The sequence below is a fragment of the Emydura macquarii genome, unplaced genomic scaffold (assembly GCF_026122565.2).
Source record: "Emydura macquarii macquarii isolate MOO-44397 ecotype Brisbane River unplaced genomic scaffold, CSIRO-AGI_Emac_v2 contig_2422, whole genome shotgun sequence".
NCBI lineage: Eukaryota > Metazoa > Chordata > Testudines > Chelidae > Emydura > Emydura macquarii.
The window spans coordinates 60308-74841 of NW_027132559.1; the positions used below are offsets into that span (position 1 = coordinate 60308).

At 40.8% G+C, this 14534-nt stretch overlaps 1 protein-coding gene and 1 long non-coding RNA gene across 4 annotated transcripts in view; one reads left to right on the plus strand and one right to left on the minus strand.

The window, feature by feature from the left end:
• CTNNB1 (catenin beta 1) overlaps window positions 1–14534 on the minus strand; it is a 265015-nt gene that overhangs the window by 23095 nt on the left and 227386 nt on the right. The window contains exon 1 of one of the 2 annotated variants that reach the window (XM_067561720.1): window positions 6021–6362. The exons of the other annotated variant lie outside the window; for it this stretch is intronic. The gene's annotated coding sequence lies outside the window, so the exon portion shown is untranslated. Of the gene's footprint in view, window positions 1–6020; window positions 6363–14534 lie in introns of those variants that run through there. 2 annotated transcript variants of the gene reach the window in all.
• On the plus strand, window positions 7840–14526 carry LOC137162173 (uncharacterized). Of its 2 annotated transcripts, XR_010922316.1 has the most exons (4): window positions 7840–8212; window positions 8330–9333; window positions 10040–10100; window positions 14035–14526. It is a non-coding gene; the product is annotated as an uncharacterized lncRNA (long non-coding RNA). The 2 variants fall into 2 exon arrangements; XR_010922317.1 differs by lacking the exons at window positions 7840–8212; window positions 8330–9333 and adding an exon at window positions 9340–9553.

Sequence of the window (14534 nt, forward strand, 5' to 3'; positions counted from 1 at the left end):
TGACTGGAAGGACAACGTCTTGGTGATGAAGGCAGACCCACTCAGCTACCGAAATATCCACCAAGAAATTATTCCTGGATTCCTCTTCTATGTCAGCCTTTGGCTGAGCAAAAGGTACAAAACTCCCTCTATAGCCTCCCTAGCTGGCAGCAAAATAGCTCAGTCTTTCACCCCACTCTCTCTCTCGTCAACTGCTTAATATGAAGATAAGATACAGATATTCCACCGCTGTCACTCTCTTTTGGCTCCTCGTCACAGTGTGGCAAAACCATGGCTGCTACAGACAACATCAATAGTAGGCAATAAACATTAATTTTGGGTGCACGAACAGTCTTGTAAACATACAGTTGTTTGTCAAAGCTATAAGCGGCAGCATTCTGTCTGCAGACTTCAAGAAAACATGGTACCAGTTCTCATTTGGAAGACTGATGCTGATGAGGAACAGCTTTTCACTTTCTACTGGATTTTTACCAGTTCTGCAATACTAGAACTGTAAACATGGTAACCAATTTTACAACGTACATAACCTACATAGGGGCATCTATATGCCTAAAGAATACAATTGCATAGAACATGTGACCAGCTATTGAGCCAGATTCTAATCTGAAGTGTGCAGATTAGTTGGTATTTCCAGATACAATGTAGTAATATACATGATGCAGCTAAGGTCAGGTTAAGGTACTTAGTCATTGTGTACCTTGCTTCTTAGTTTCAGTGTATTAGTTCATGAAACTGAGTTTTGCAACACTGATTGTAAGTAAGTAACGAATACATTGTTTTATCAACAACCAAACCACACACTATGGTTGTGTCCCCACTGTTATAACATGTTCACAGTTCCAACTACTTTTACTACAATAAGCAAAAATTTCCTGGTTAGGTTTTTGGAGGGGGCATATAAAAAGGTGTAACAATATTGTGGAAATAAAAGTAACTTGGGAATGGTTTATGCCAGAGTAGTTAAAGTCTCACACAGTATTGAGCAGCAATTCCTTTAAAAATCTGAATCACTAAGTTTGATACTGCAGTGACTTGAATGTCACCACATATATGAAGACCAAACTGAAGACAGTCCAGACCTAAAATTGGCACCTTAGACATCAATGCCAAGAGCTGCTGCCCTAATTACCATGTATAGTTAATTCATGTTTCTCTAAGGTTTTGTATACAGAACTTTATAAAAAGGTGTTGAGAAAAAAAAGTGGAGACATGGATATAGCGCACTATCTGTAAAACTTGACAGCACTTTAGTAACTTGCACCAAAGTCCTGCTGCCGCAATTCTGCATAACTAAGCCTATAACTCAGCCCTGCAAGTTACTGCAAAGATAGATTTGAGAGAGAATTTTAAACACAGAACTACACTACTGAATGTTTCCCACTAGTCTCAGCAGCTTAAAACTGAAAAAATAAGTAGTTCTAAAAGTACAGATATAAACTAAATGAAACTCACTGGAACACTGCCCTAGCTTTACAATTTCCCAGACACTGCTCTGCCAATCTGATTCCATGAAGGGAATATTTGGAAATATAGTACTTTCTTAAGTCACAAGGAGGCCATCTGGATGTTAGTGAGCTGACACTACACCACCACGAAAATTTGATCAACGCCTTTCGTTTAACCTAGTCAGTTTGCTTTTAGTATCTGCACATCTGCCTGTGGGATGCTTGGATTTTTGGCCACTTGAGGGCACCTGTATTGTTGCCAAGTCAATGAGAAACAAAAAGATATTTACTACAAGCACTAGAGTTCAAAGGTTCCCTTAGTTTATACATTAAAGTCTATGCACGTTATGGGACAATATTCCCATTTTACAAGAGGCTGTTTGCTACACCTAGCTCTACTTCAATCTTGTTAAGTTTGCCATGAATGTATGTGATGGCACATTTTATATTTAATAATTCATGCTAAACCAAATAGGATTACCACTTGCTGTTTAACAAACTGAATCATAATGGAAGAATCTAAGTTCCAACAAAAACATATTCACTGATCGTCTACCAAGCTAACATTAGAAGAGGTCTATCTAGGTAAAGGAACTGCCCTACTGTAGTTCAGTATTATACAGATTGCAGGGATAATGTTCCATCTGAACTAGTGAATACTTACAGGAAATTATGAATAAAATGGGATTAAGATTGAAGATATTTTAGAAATTCAGTTTTGAGTTCAGTGATGCTGTGGAGTGCAGTCTGTGTCCAGTCAGTAGCTTTGGTGTCTAGTCTACTTGGATGTTTAATTTATTCAATTTTTACTTAGTTCTCTTGCTTTGCTTGGGAGACATTAATGCAAACTCAAAAGGCAAGAGTTTCACCAAGCTACAATTAACTTTTCATCTATTCACACTGTACTACATTAAATATCACACAAGACAATTTTCCAAGTAAGTATCTCTATCAGCTTCTAAATCAGATTCAGTGTTATTTGTGTTACAGTATTTGTGTCATAACCACTATTCCCTTTTTAAGGGCATCAGACAATTTTTCTACCCAGTGTATTTCCAGAGACAAAAAAATGAAGGAAGTTAACATTACATGAACCACTCATGAAATCAGATCAACTGGTTTTGAACCTTTAACACTGACGTTAAACTCCAGAATTTTTTTCAAAATAATTTAATTGCAAGTAGAAATGCGTAGAAGGCACTAGAAATACTGATTTTGCAGGCTTTGATAATGCAGTGAATTACTGAAGAATAGCAGTATCAGGATGTGACAATTTATAAAATCAAATCTATTTAGGTAACAGTATACCAAGAATTCAGTTTTGACAGCAGCATCTCATTAGATCAGCATTGCAAGAAATGCACACAAGTTTAAAAGGAGAAACAGTCTGCCTCACCCATCCTTTATTATGACAATTATTTCACTTGATAAAAAGTGTGCACTAGCCCAGGGCAGATTAGAATTTTATAGGACAGTTAATTTGCAAATGACAGCATCTATCACACTAACATTTACAAATCCAACCTAGATTTTCTGTTACACACCAATAAGTACAAAGTTTAAAAAATTTTAAAACTAGAAGATCAGAACTAAGTGCAAGTCTTGAGTTCTGTAAAAGAAGCACTTCCACAAAGCTTACTTTACATGCCTTAAAAAAGCAGAAGTAGCTCAAGTCAAGAAGCATAAAGCAATGAGAAATTCGAGGTCATTCTTGATTTCCTGAGTACAATATGCAGATTCTAATAATCTCAAAGCACAAGTTTTGCTACTACAGTTTTACTGCAGTGTCACAGCAACCCCAGTATTATTAACCTAAACTATAGTAAACTATGTGCATGGACAGCTTTGTAATTATTGCTGTGTCCGCACGCCCATCATGGTCTCTCTTCTGGCTTGAGTGACCATATTAACAATTTATCGTTGGATAGAGCCCTACCAGTGAATTTTACCAGATGAGTGGTCAGACTCCTAGTTATAACACTGAAAAGCATAATTAACATTTAAGTTTTTTGTAGCTAGAAACTGGTGTAAAGACATTACCAAAAGTGGGCCAGCTGCCTTACATTTGAATTGGCATTTCAGAATTAGGTACTGCCCATATTCAAAAAACCCAAACCACCTTACAATCTTTGATGATCTTTTCTTCCTTCCATTAATCTGGATCATTTCATACAGTAAAACCTATGTTTAAATGAAGACTCAGTTAGGCCTGAAGCTTAAATTCCAACAAATCTAATCCATAAAGACTGTTCCATACTTCCCAGTTATCAGTGCAACAATCACCATAGCATTATGTTACTACATGCTAAGCAGAAAGCCCAGCCTCATTTTTGTTGCACAAGAGTTGAAGGGAAGATAGCATAAATTGTATGAAGTTTAGAATTTTAGTTTAACTCCTATTTGCTACACCTTAAAATTGACAAGAGTGCTTTTAACTTGTGGGTCAAGACTTACTTTGTACTAACACCTTGTGTTTACATCCTTATTTTAGGAGTTTTGTCTCATTCTAGAGACCATTTTCTATTGTGCTCTTTCCGGTGAGCAATTTCACACAGGATTTTCTCCTAACAACTAACCATTTACACTAAGAGTGACACAAGAGAATCAACTTAAAGATGCACATGTTCAGTGTTCACAGAAGCTTCGTTACTAAATTTTGAAGATGGCTCGAAATGAAAAAACAAAGTCAAACATTGGCCTCCTACATTCACAAGAGTTTGCATTTAATAGTACATATACTTAAATTTCATGGTTGTATACAATCATGTGTATGTACTTTAGCTCTTAAAGCCATATTTAGGCACCTAAACAAGCAATTTTATTTTCAAACAGTGCCAAGCATCCAGGAGCTGTCATGAATGTCAATAGGACCTGCAGAACAGTACTTTTGGAAGATAAATAGGCCAGATTTTCAAAAATAAGTGCCTAAGACAAGTGAGTTAAAGCCTATAGCATCTCTTACCACTAGTTACTAGGTAAGTAACAGAGTTTGAGACATGTAATCTGACCAAATAGCCATCTTAATTGGATTTACAACTGCATAGAGTCAAGGCTTGGATTTCATATGATAAATGATGATAGATAAATCCTAACACAGAAGAGTACAAATCTTGCAACAACATTTTAAGATCAGAGAAGCCATCCCATTCATTCATGACACTTTCTAATCAGTCTACTATACTCCCATAAACAAACTTCCCATTTTACTAAAACCCCTCCTTGATTTTCTTCCACAGACTTCATCATACCAGCCCAATCTCTTTTCATTCACCACTTGCATACTTTGGGGGAGGGGAGGATCACAGATGTCTGGAACATACAAAGTATCAGAACAGGGTTGCTCCATGAGAGATTAATACAGTGAACACTTACAACAAAGTATTGCTATCCAAAAAAAAAATTAAAGGTTAGCATCATATACATGGGCTACAGAATTTCCTCTAAAATCCTACTGAAAGACACCTCTTCCCTAGACAAGAAACATTTCGGGAAACTGACAAGTGGTTCTAAATATATCAAGTTTCTTCTAATGAAAGAGCCAGGAGACAAGAGGTGAAGATTTCTGACTGGTTTTTAAAGCTTACCTGTCCCAAGAATAACAAGTGTTTTAAATAAATCCCAGCTCAGACTTCAGTTTGGACAAAAGAGACCTGGAAAAGCCCAAGGCTATGAAAGGAGAAAGATACCTGCTTTGGTTTTTAAGAGGATTTATATTCCCATTGTTTTAACAGCAAATTAGTCCACAGAAAAGCTCGCCTGAAGAGGATCAGCTCCAGCGGCTAACCCCCCCGCCAACACACACACTGAATATTCTCAAGTGGGCCAATGCAAAACCAGCAACTTTTCCCTCCCCCAGCAAGAGAGGCCCTCCCCCGCCGCCCGGCTCGCTGTTCAAAGAGACTCTAGCTACTCGGGGTGTTTTAAACTCGCTTTGATTACACCCAGCTCCGCCGCAGCGTGAACTCAAGGCCCCCAGCCCAGCCCAGCCCAGCCGCGGCGTGGATACGCACAGGAGCCTCTCCTGCGAGCACACATGCAACGGAGACAAAAGCCCACAAGGCAGGAGAGAACAGCCCCCGCAGCCGAGCAGCTGATTAGTTCTTGGCTAATTACACAGGACAAACAAACCCGAACCCGCTTCCTTCCCCCCCACCCCGGTCCCTTCCCCCACCCCGCCACTCCAAAGCCCGCCAGCGCCTCCCCGAATCGGCCCGACCCTGCTCCAATCACCACGGCGCCGGCAGCCCCCCGGACAGGCTGCGGGGCTGCCCCAGCCCAGAGCCGGGCCCCAGAAAACTCGCCTCCTCTCCCTTCCCCCCGCCGCGCCGCCGCCGCGGGGCGCCTCGGAGTCGCAGCTGCCGCCCCCTGCTTCCCTCCCTCCCCAGCCAGCCACGCACCTGCCCGGGCCGCCCCGCGCCCCCCCACCCACGGCAGCCCCGCCGGGCCGGGACCTCCCCGGGCCCCCCAGCTCCAATCCTCCGGGCCCCCCGCACTCCCGGCAGCGCCCCCCACCCCGACCCCGGGATCAGACCAAGCGCCGCCGGCGGCGGGAAAGGAGCAGAAAGCGCCACTGACACTGCGGGCAGGCAAGAGCGCAGGGTCCCCCGCAGCGCCGCTCTCCAGCCGCCGCCCGGCTCTGGCAAGTCCCCAGCTGCCGCTGCCGCCGCAACCGAGGAGAGAGAGGCTTAAAATGGCGTCGCTCGCAAGGAGGTTCTTATATGGAGCGCAAGAGCCGGCTGTATCCTGCCGCCGCCGCTGCCGGGCTCGGCGCGCAGCATTCCACAGCCAGGCTCCCGCCCACCCAGCCGGCAGCGACGGCTGGGCAGAGGCAGGAGAAATAGTGCCCGGCTCCCAGGGGCGGAGGGAGACAAAGAGGTGCTGTGTCCCACCCGCCCGGCCGACCGCGCGCCGGGTCGGGTAGCCTGCCCCTGCGGGGGGCGCTGCTGGGGGAGGCGAAGGGAGCTGCAGGGCGGAGGGGGTGGGGAGGCAGTCTGGGAACGCGGGGGGGCGGAGGGGCGCTGTGGAGAACAAGGCAGGATGGGAGCAGTGATCCAGCGGGGAGGGAGGTGTGATGAGGCCAGGATGGGGAGGGGGCGGCGGAGGCACCTTCTTCTGGAGGTTGATGGGACGAGTTTTCCTTCCTTCTTCCTGCTCGGGAGAGAAGTTGCTGCTGCCTTGCGGGTGGGCAGGGGGTGCTGCTGTTCTTAAAGGTGCCACGATAACTGCTGGGCGAGCGACCAGCCCTTGGGTCCCCCTCGCTTCCCACCACCCCCTGTCTGACAAATTAGGATGGGGGGGGGGGTTGGCTTTTTTGCATGCAACTAGCTAAAGAAAGTGGCGTTGTGTGTCCCTGATCCGTGTTGTGGAGTCCAGACCAAGCCGTGCCAATAATGATCCCCTCTGTTGCTCCTTTGCCTTTCCGGCAGCTCTGAAAAAACTTTGATTTGCAAAAAAAAAAAAAAGTCGGAGATCTATTTGCAAAAAAAAAAAGCACCCCCCGACCCCTTCCGCCGGCACACAGGTTAGATGCACACGGTGCCTTGTTTTCCTTTCCGCCGCTCCTTTAAAAAATTCGTGGTAGGCAGCGAGCGGGTCTGGGAAGGTGGTTATGAGACTCATTCACGTAGGCGGAAACGCGTTCTGCAATTCCTTTATAAATATTTGTCAGGAAGCAGTTGCCAAAGAAAGTATCTGGTTATGCAATGGTTTTTATGGCAGAAACTGGCTCCTTTCGCCTTCCGAAGGAGTTTTAAAACAGGAAAATATTAGGAATTACACAAGCTTTTCCACGGCATGCACGATCTTGCACATGTATTTCAACCTCTGTATGCATGATCGTGTATCGTAAACTGTTTGACGGACTTTTGCATGTACTATCTTGCATCTTAACGTATGAAAAATACCCTCTGTGAGACATACTCCAGTTCAGATCGTGAATACGAAGAAAGGGTTTATGTAAAAAAATATATATATATACTTGCCTAGAATAAAATCGTGAATTATTTTTAATCCATTGTTTTGCATTAGCAAAGTATGTTTCATGTACGTGAGTTGTTTTGTTTTTGTACCCGGTGTGTTGCATTGGGTTGTTTCACACAGGCTTTTTTCGCACATTATCTTGCACTAGCAGCATAGGTCTTATAGGACCGCCTCCTTTGTATCTTGCACTGGATATCATTCACAGAGGCTTTTTCTGCTCCTACCTGATCGTGAACTAGCAAAAAAAAATTTACAGCGGCTCATTCTTTGTATGCGTAGCCTTCCACCCGCGGAGTGTTTTACACGGGCATTTGACTTTGCACTGGCCAGACTTCTTGTGCAAACGCCTGACTGTGCACCGGCAAAGTATATTTCAGGCAAACTAAACTGCCTAAATATGGACTTGGTTTGCAGTGTTGCGCGTTCAGACCGTCCCTAGTTGTTGGCGACGGAGGGGAAGGTGTTTTAAAGTCTTCTAGGGGCAGGGAAGTTTAAGTGGCTCACACACATTTCCTGTGCCAGGGCGTGCGGGTCAGCGGGGCGCCTTGTCACCCATTCAGTTCGGCGGCGGCGGCGGTCCCTTGTTTACCTTACTTAGGTCCCGTCCCAGCCGCCCAGGCTCCGCCTCAACCATCCCAAGGGGTGGGGTTCGCTGCTGCAATGGCGAGCGGCTCTTGGGTGCCTAGAGGCCACGTGGGGGAGCGAAAGCAGCCGCCGCTTTCCCTCTACTTCCCTCCCCTTCTTTCATCCCACCACTCTCCCCGCACGCCTTTGCCGGGCCCGGACAGGTATCGCAGAGTAGAGCCCAGAGCAGTAGCTTGGAAGAGAATTAAGTTACTATACAAGTGAATGGGCTTTAAAGATATATTGGCTCTTTAAAGGCCTGGTTTTTCCTTCCATTTTAGGGCATGCAGCAGTGGCAGTCTTCAGCCTGGTTCTCCCAGTCACTGCCCAGTTGGGGACCATTCGCCCACAAGCTCTCCAAGCTCCAGAACCCAGCTCCTGTAGCCTCTATGTGCTGAGTGAATAATCCTGCAGTTAGGGGCCTTACAGGCCTCCACTTTCAATAAAGTACTGGAGATCCACTTATATTAGCTAATACCTTGCTGCTAATCTATAGCTCCTATTGCACAACAAGCGGCTTTGCATACCCGAACTGAAAGATCCACCCAAAAACCTCATAAAAAACAAAATACAAGAATCAAGCAAAACAAATTTTTCTTGGACCATGACCTGAAGGTTGAGACTCAGACCGGTTTCCAGCAGGAAGCCTCTGTTGTTCAATAAAACTATTCTGCTGTAGGCAGAAAGGTTTCACTGCTCCTGGCTTTGCATCAGGACTTTCATTCTGCTTTAGGATGGCTCTCCAAGGCAGCATGGTTCAGAGGCTGGTTTGGAGGCTAGCTGCAAAAGAGCTGATTCTTTGTCAGACTTTCCCCCCCACACAGCTGCTTTGCTGTCTGAGTTAGGGCAAATCCTGTATCAGTCATGTATGCCTTGGTTTCACCCTCTATAAAATGGGGGATAATATTACTTAATGGCCCACCTTTTAGATTCTTAGATGAAAGATGCTACATTAGTGGAAAGTGTTGTTATTGCCAAATTCACTATAAGCAATTCCTTTGGGTTCTTGATAACAACAGTAGAATCAGTCAAGTGCTTTGATGCACTGCATGGTCCCAGATACCTCTGAGAGTCTCTTTGTGTGCCATCCCACCCTCTGAGGTCTGAGGGGATGAGGCTGCTGGGGCATGGATTTTCCAGGAAGGGTATAGTCTGCGTGTTTGTTTCTGGCCCCAGGACTGTGGACCGCTCTCCTTTTTGACATGAGGATCATCTCTGGAGGTTTAAAAACTTTTTTAAATTACAAATTTCAGAAGGTGTACAGCAGATTTTGTTGCCTTTATAAGTGAGTTTAAAAGGAGTTTTACTATTGTATATTTTTAGTAGTTTAATCTGTACTTGATATATTGCAGAGTTAATTACTTTTGTATAGGCAATATGCAATTAAAATTTTTATTTGGTTTGGTTTTGCAGTATTTAATTAGCGAGCAGTTAACCAGTTATTAGATAGTCACTTTCTGTTTTGTGGAGCTCGCTGAGAAGAGCCACTGCTTCAATAGCTGTATGTAAGTCTTACAATTGCAATTTACTTTAACTTCTAATATCAGTTTGTTTTATTACAAATGTTTCTAAAATAGAATGTAATATGGCACAATACAGAAAAAGGGAATCATGTTATCTTGGCTATTAGAAGGCAGGACTTCTGTTAATGAATTCACAGTAAACAAGGGACGGTAAACAAGGGAGTATATACAATCAATTTAGTTATTCTCTTCCCCAGCGCCCAAGCATTCATTACATGTATAACTTTAAAAGTTTCTTCAGAGCTGATTAGAACTTTAATAGATTTGTTTTGGTAATGGTTTATTAGTTGACTATATTGCAGACTTCTTTAGGAAAAAGAGTCAAACAGCCTTCTAGCAAGATCATTGTGTATTTTTGCAGTGAGAAATCTTTGCTGCAAAGGTGAACTTCATGGTTAAATTTTAAAAGATAATTATTCAAATCTCTTTCTTAGCCTCTTTTTTACATCCTTGGTATTGTTTTTGCAGAGTCAACTTTTAACTCCACACCATGGTAGGGAGCAGCTAAACAGAAAAGAAATGGATAAAGGTAAATTTAGTTGGTCACCTTTCTTGCTAATGGTATTGGAATATAGAAATGTCTTCTTAAAGCACATAGTGAAAAATAAGTACTAATGGTACTCAAAGCAGAATGAACAATTAAAGAAATATTTAAGTCATTGGGCCTGAATCTTTGATTTCCCATACAGCTCTTAAAACCTTCTAACCATGCATATTTTATGTGCAGATTACAGACTCATTTACAATATTTTTAAAATGCTAAGTGTTTATATATTCAATTTAGCCACACCACAATGCAGCATGCTGGCCATTTAAAAAAATTCTTCCACGGAAATTAAAGGTGTGATGTATAAAAACATATTTGTACTTTTCATGGAACACATGGAAAGGCAGAAAAAATAGAGCAAATGCTTGTAGTGTTCAAACATTCTACTTGAGAGACAGAATTAAGTAATGTAATGTCTGCTGTGTAGTTGGGAAATATATTTTATTAATACAAATCAGAAACTTTGCTGTAGTAAAGCAAAATGCTATCTCAGCCAGACCTGACTTTGGTAAAATGCTACTCTTAGCAGACACTTTAAAAAAGAAAAAAAAAAGAATTAGCCAAGTTTGAGATATTGGTCAGGTTTGCTTTTCTCGTAAAATAATGAGACAAAAAATGTTACAGATATCAGAGTTGTAGATCATCTTCTTGAAAGGAAGGCAGACAGTAAAACATTAATAAATGAGGGTGAAAATTATAGGTCAAAACAGCTGGTTATCTGGATGAAATGATATAAAATAGAGCACTTTGTAAACATTGTTCTAAATATTAGAAATAGTTATTAGTGACCAGACATAGTCATTAGTGACCAATACAGTTTGTTTTAGCAAAAAAGACTATTCTTTCATTTTTACGTTTTTCTTCTAGATACATGCAACATCTCTGTTGCCCACCTTATTTTGTGTGAAAGCCAGCCGCAGTTTAACTTTATATTTCAGGTGTGTTTCCGAAACTGAAAGTTTTCAACTGATTTAGCAGCTGAAGCATTACTCATCACAATATCCGGTTATTGGCATATTAAGCAGTAGATACAGCGAAACTAAGCAAACAAATGGAAGTTTTGCACTTACCAAATACATATATTTTAACTACTAACCAAATTAATAAACAGGTTGCTTTGCATTTATAATATTAATCATGGCTAATTACGATCAAGGCCAATAGAAATCCATAAGTCTATTCTCTTTTTTAATTTTGTCATATCTAGTATCCCACACCACCCAAGTTTTCATTTAAAATATATATTAATATATGTCTGACTCTATGTACCTTGCCTTCCTAGTTTAAAGGAATGTGTGATTGCACTAGTTTTTCTGCAAGGCTGGCTGAACAGAGCAAACAAACTAAAACAATAGACACAAAGGTACGATACCTACCTCTTCTCCCCCACTCAGCTCCATCCACAAGAAGCCATTGATTTTTCATATGAGTAACTCTTTAAATGTCAGTAGTGCAAAAAGAAGAATGCTTTCTGTGATCAGATAGAAAGACGCTTTAAAAATTGAGTTGGTGTTTTTTAAAAAATGTTCAGTTTCAGTCCTGTTTTTTTCAGAGCAGTTAGGACAGATTTTCCTATTCAGACTAGCCTTTCCTATTAATATGTATTGTGAAAATATTAGACATCAGGATAAGAGTTTCATTTAACAGACCTCCAAATAGGCTATTTATGGACTAGGATTCAGATTTGCAGTACATCTCATAGCTCAGTTTAATCTTTTGATTTCTTTCCAGCTGAAAAGGCTAAGTAGTTGTAAATACCTCTTGTCAATCTAGAAAGTTGGCTACTCTCACACAATCAAGTAACTAAGAATCCACTGGGCAAATTCAATGGGAGTTGCTCTGAAAACTTTCATTTGGGTCTGCTGCATGGTAGTAATAGTCATGGCAGGTCTGTAATTATACAAAAGAAACAGCATATATCTTAGATTTTGGCTCTGAATTTCTTAGCAGCATGAAATATGGTTATCACCATACTCTAGAAGTAAGTATTTATGGTCATCATTGAAAGAGTATGAGCAATGGAGACAACAGCTAGAAACTCAAATGACACAAAGCGCTTACAGTATGTTTTCCTTTGAGTGTTCTTTCAATGCAGAGTAAATATCATTCCAGCTCTTAGAAATCATCATTCTTTCCCCCTTTTTATTTCAAAATGGTTGCAGATTTTTCATTCACGAAAAGGTTAAAGGCGTTTCCCCATCGCAAGAGGGATTATTTTAACAGAGGATTCTGGGACTGCAGATGTATACTGCGGCAAAATCCTAAATTCATCGGAAAAAAATCATTTCCAGACTCCAGCTGCTAAAAATAATAGAATTATAGTAAATCATTGATAAGATTAAAACATAAACCCATTTTTACATACCAAAGTGTTTTAAAACATGAGTCTTTTCTCTTAATTCATTTCTTAAATAATGCAAATTTTAAAGTAGCTTTCCTATCCTGAGCACGCAGCGCCATGAAATCGATAATTTTTGATCTTTTGGTTAGTAGGCAACATGGTGAGCTATTGCAGTGACTGCAGGCAGCAGACATGTTCTTGTCAGCTAAAAATTTTCGTATTGTTTTTGAGCCATTGAGATTTGTAGATGGGATATAACCAGTTATGCCTTCGGCTCGCACTTTGCTGTAAGGACGTAAAACAACATAGTTTTAGATATACATATAAATATAGATATATATTTTAAAAACAAGAAGCATTACTGGATTTTAAACAAAAAATTATGTAAAAAGAATGGCTGGTGTGATTATAATCACATCATGCAGGGTCCACGGTTTCCATTTAGTGAAATTTCGCAGAGGGCAACTTCTTAAGAACATCCCTGCTGTGCAGAGTGAAAAGCATGAACAAACCAAAGACAGAATTCATCTGTGTTTATATTTTACAGACAATGAAAAACCTACTCTTTGTATGCCTTTTTTTCCACCTTATTATTTCATGAAAACTGCAGCATTTTCCCCACCCCCACCCGAACTCTCACCACCCTAGCACTGCGGTGCTCGGTGTTTCTTTCTCTCTTTTCCCCCCCTCTTCTTCTTTTTTGCTTTCACAAATTCTGCACGCGCCATCTTTGTCTATTGTTATTCTTTTCTAATTTCAGTTACCTATTCTCTTTCAAATCAGTTAATAAATAGAACACTAAATGACTGATGGATGCTTATGTATTTAATTTTGTTCCCCATCTTGCTCTTAAAAATAATTTAAAAAAAAAACAAAACCCATACCCTACCCCAAGAATTTTCTAGTATTACCATAACCTGTTGTGTATAGTGGTTATAAAAATATTATTAACATAATAGCAACAGCTGCAGCCTAAATAGAAGCTATGAGATAATTAATGTGCTACAACAAATTAATTTGCTGCAGGTGCTTGTGCTCTGAACTGCGTAACCCAAGCCATTTCAAGTCTGAATACAATTACTATTCTCCCCACATACTAAAACAAAATGCAGAGTGAAATATCTTGTTGTTATAAGTATTTTGTGTGCCTGTTGTCAAAGACCATCCTCTCCCCTGAACATTTTAGCCATCAGCAGAGAAGAGTGGAACAGACAATTTTAAAACCTTAATAGAAATTTATGGTAGTTAGATATATTTAAAAAGGCTCCCGTGATATGTCCAGGTTTGAAGATGTAATGTATGTCTATATATTAAATTACACCAATCATCTCTAACCTTCCGTATTCCAGAGCTTTGTAGGTAAAGATGTACTGAGGTATTGCATATGTATAATTGGGAAGGAGGGGGTTGTGAACATCTCAGTAGGAACTGATGCGAATTTGTATATTTTGAATTTATTTTATAGTAGGGAAAAGCAATTGTTTTTGCAGTTTAGCTTATAGCATCTGCATTGAATTAGATGGAGAATTTTATTCTCCTCTCTGATAAACAGTGTTAATGGGAACTGGTTACTAGTTTACCTTTCAGAAATATGCCAAGGAACTCACTGCAGGACACCAAGGGTATAAGGACAGGAGGCTGAGTGAAGCCAGACTGCCCAGAAGCGACTGTCCATTTTCATGCACGCACCATAGTGCGAAGATTAACTGTGTACATGTCAAAAGAAGGACACACAGACATAACTGCCTGAAACCTTGTGAAGAAGCTGAACTAAAGGTGAAGTTTAGAACTCAGTTGTGCTGATTTTTCTTCATTAACATTCCATTAATGGAAATTAGCTTTCTGTTTGCATTACCTCAATGTACACTGCTCTCTTTTGAAAATGTAATTAAAGCAAATATATGTTGTGTATTCTAAAAGATTGCTCATTCGCTGAGTAAACTTTAAATTTTTAATTCCGTAATCTAAAAAATGTAGTAGTGTGTGTATCCTAACAGGAACTATAAAAATAATTTCTTGGAGACTGCAGAGATTTCATCTGTATTTTTAATTTACCTGTGAGTACCTAGAGGGAA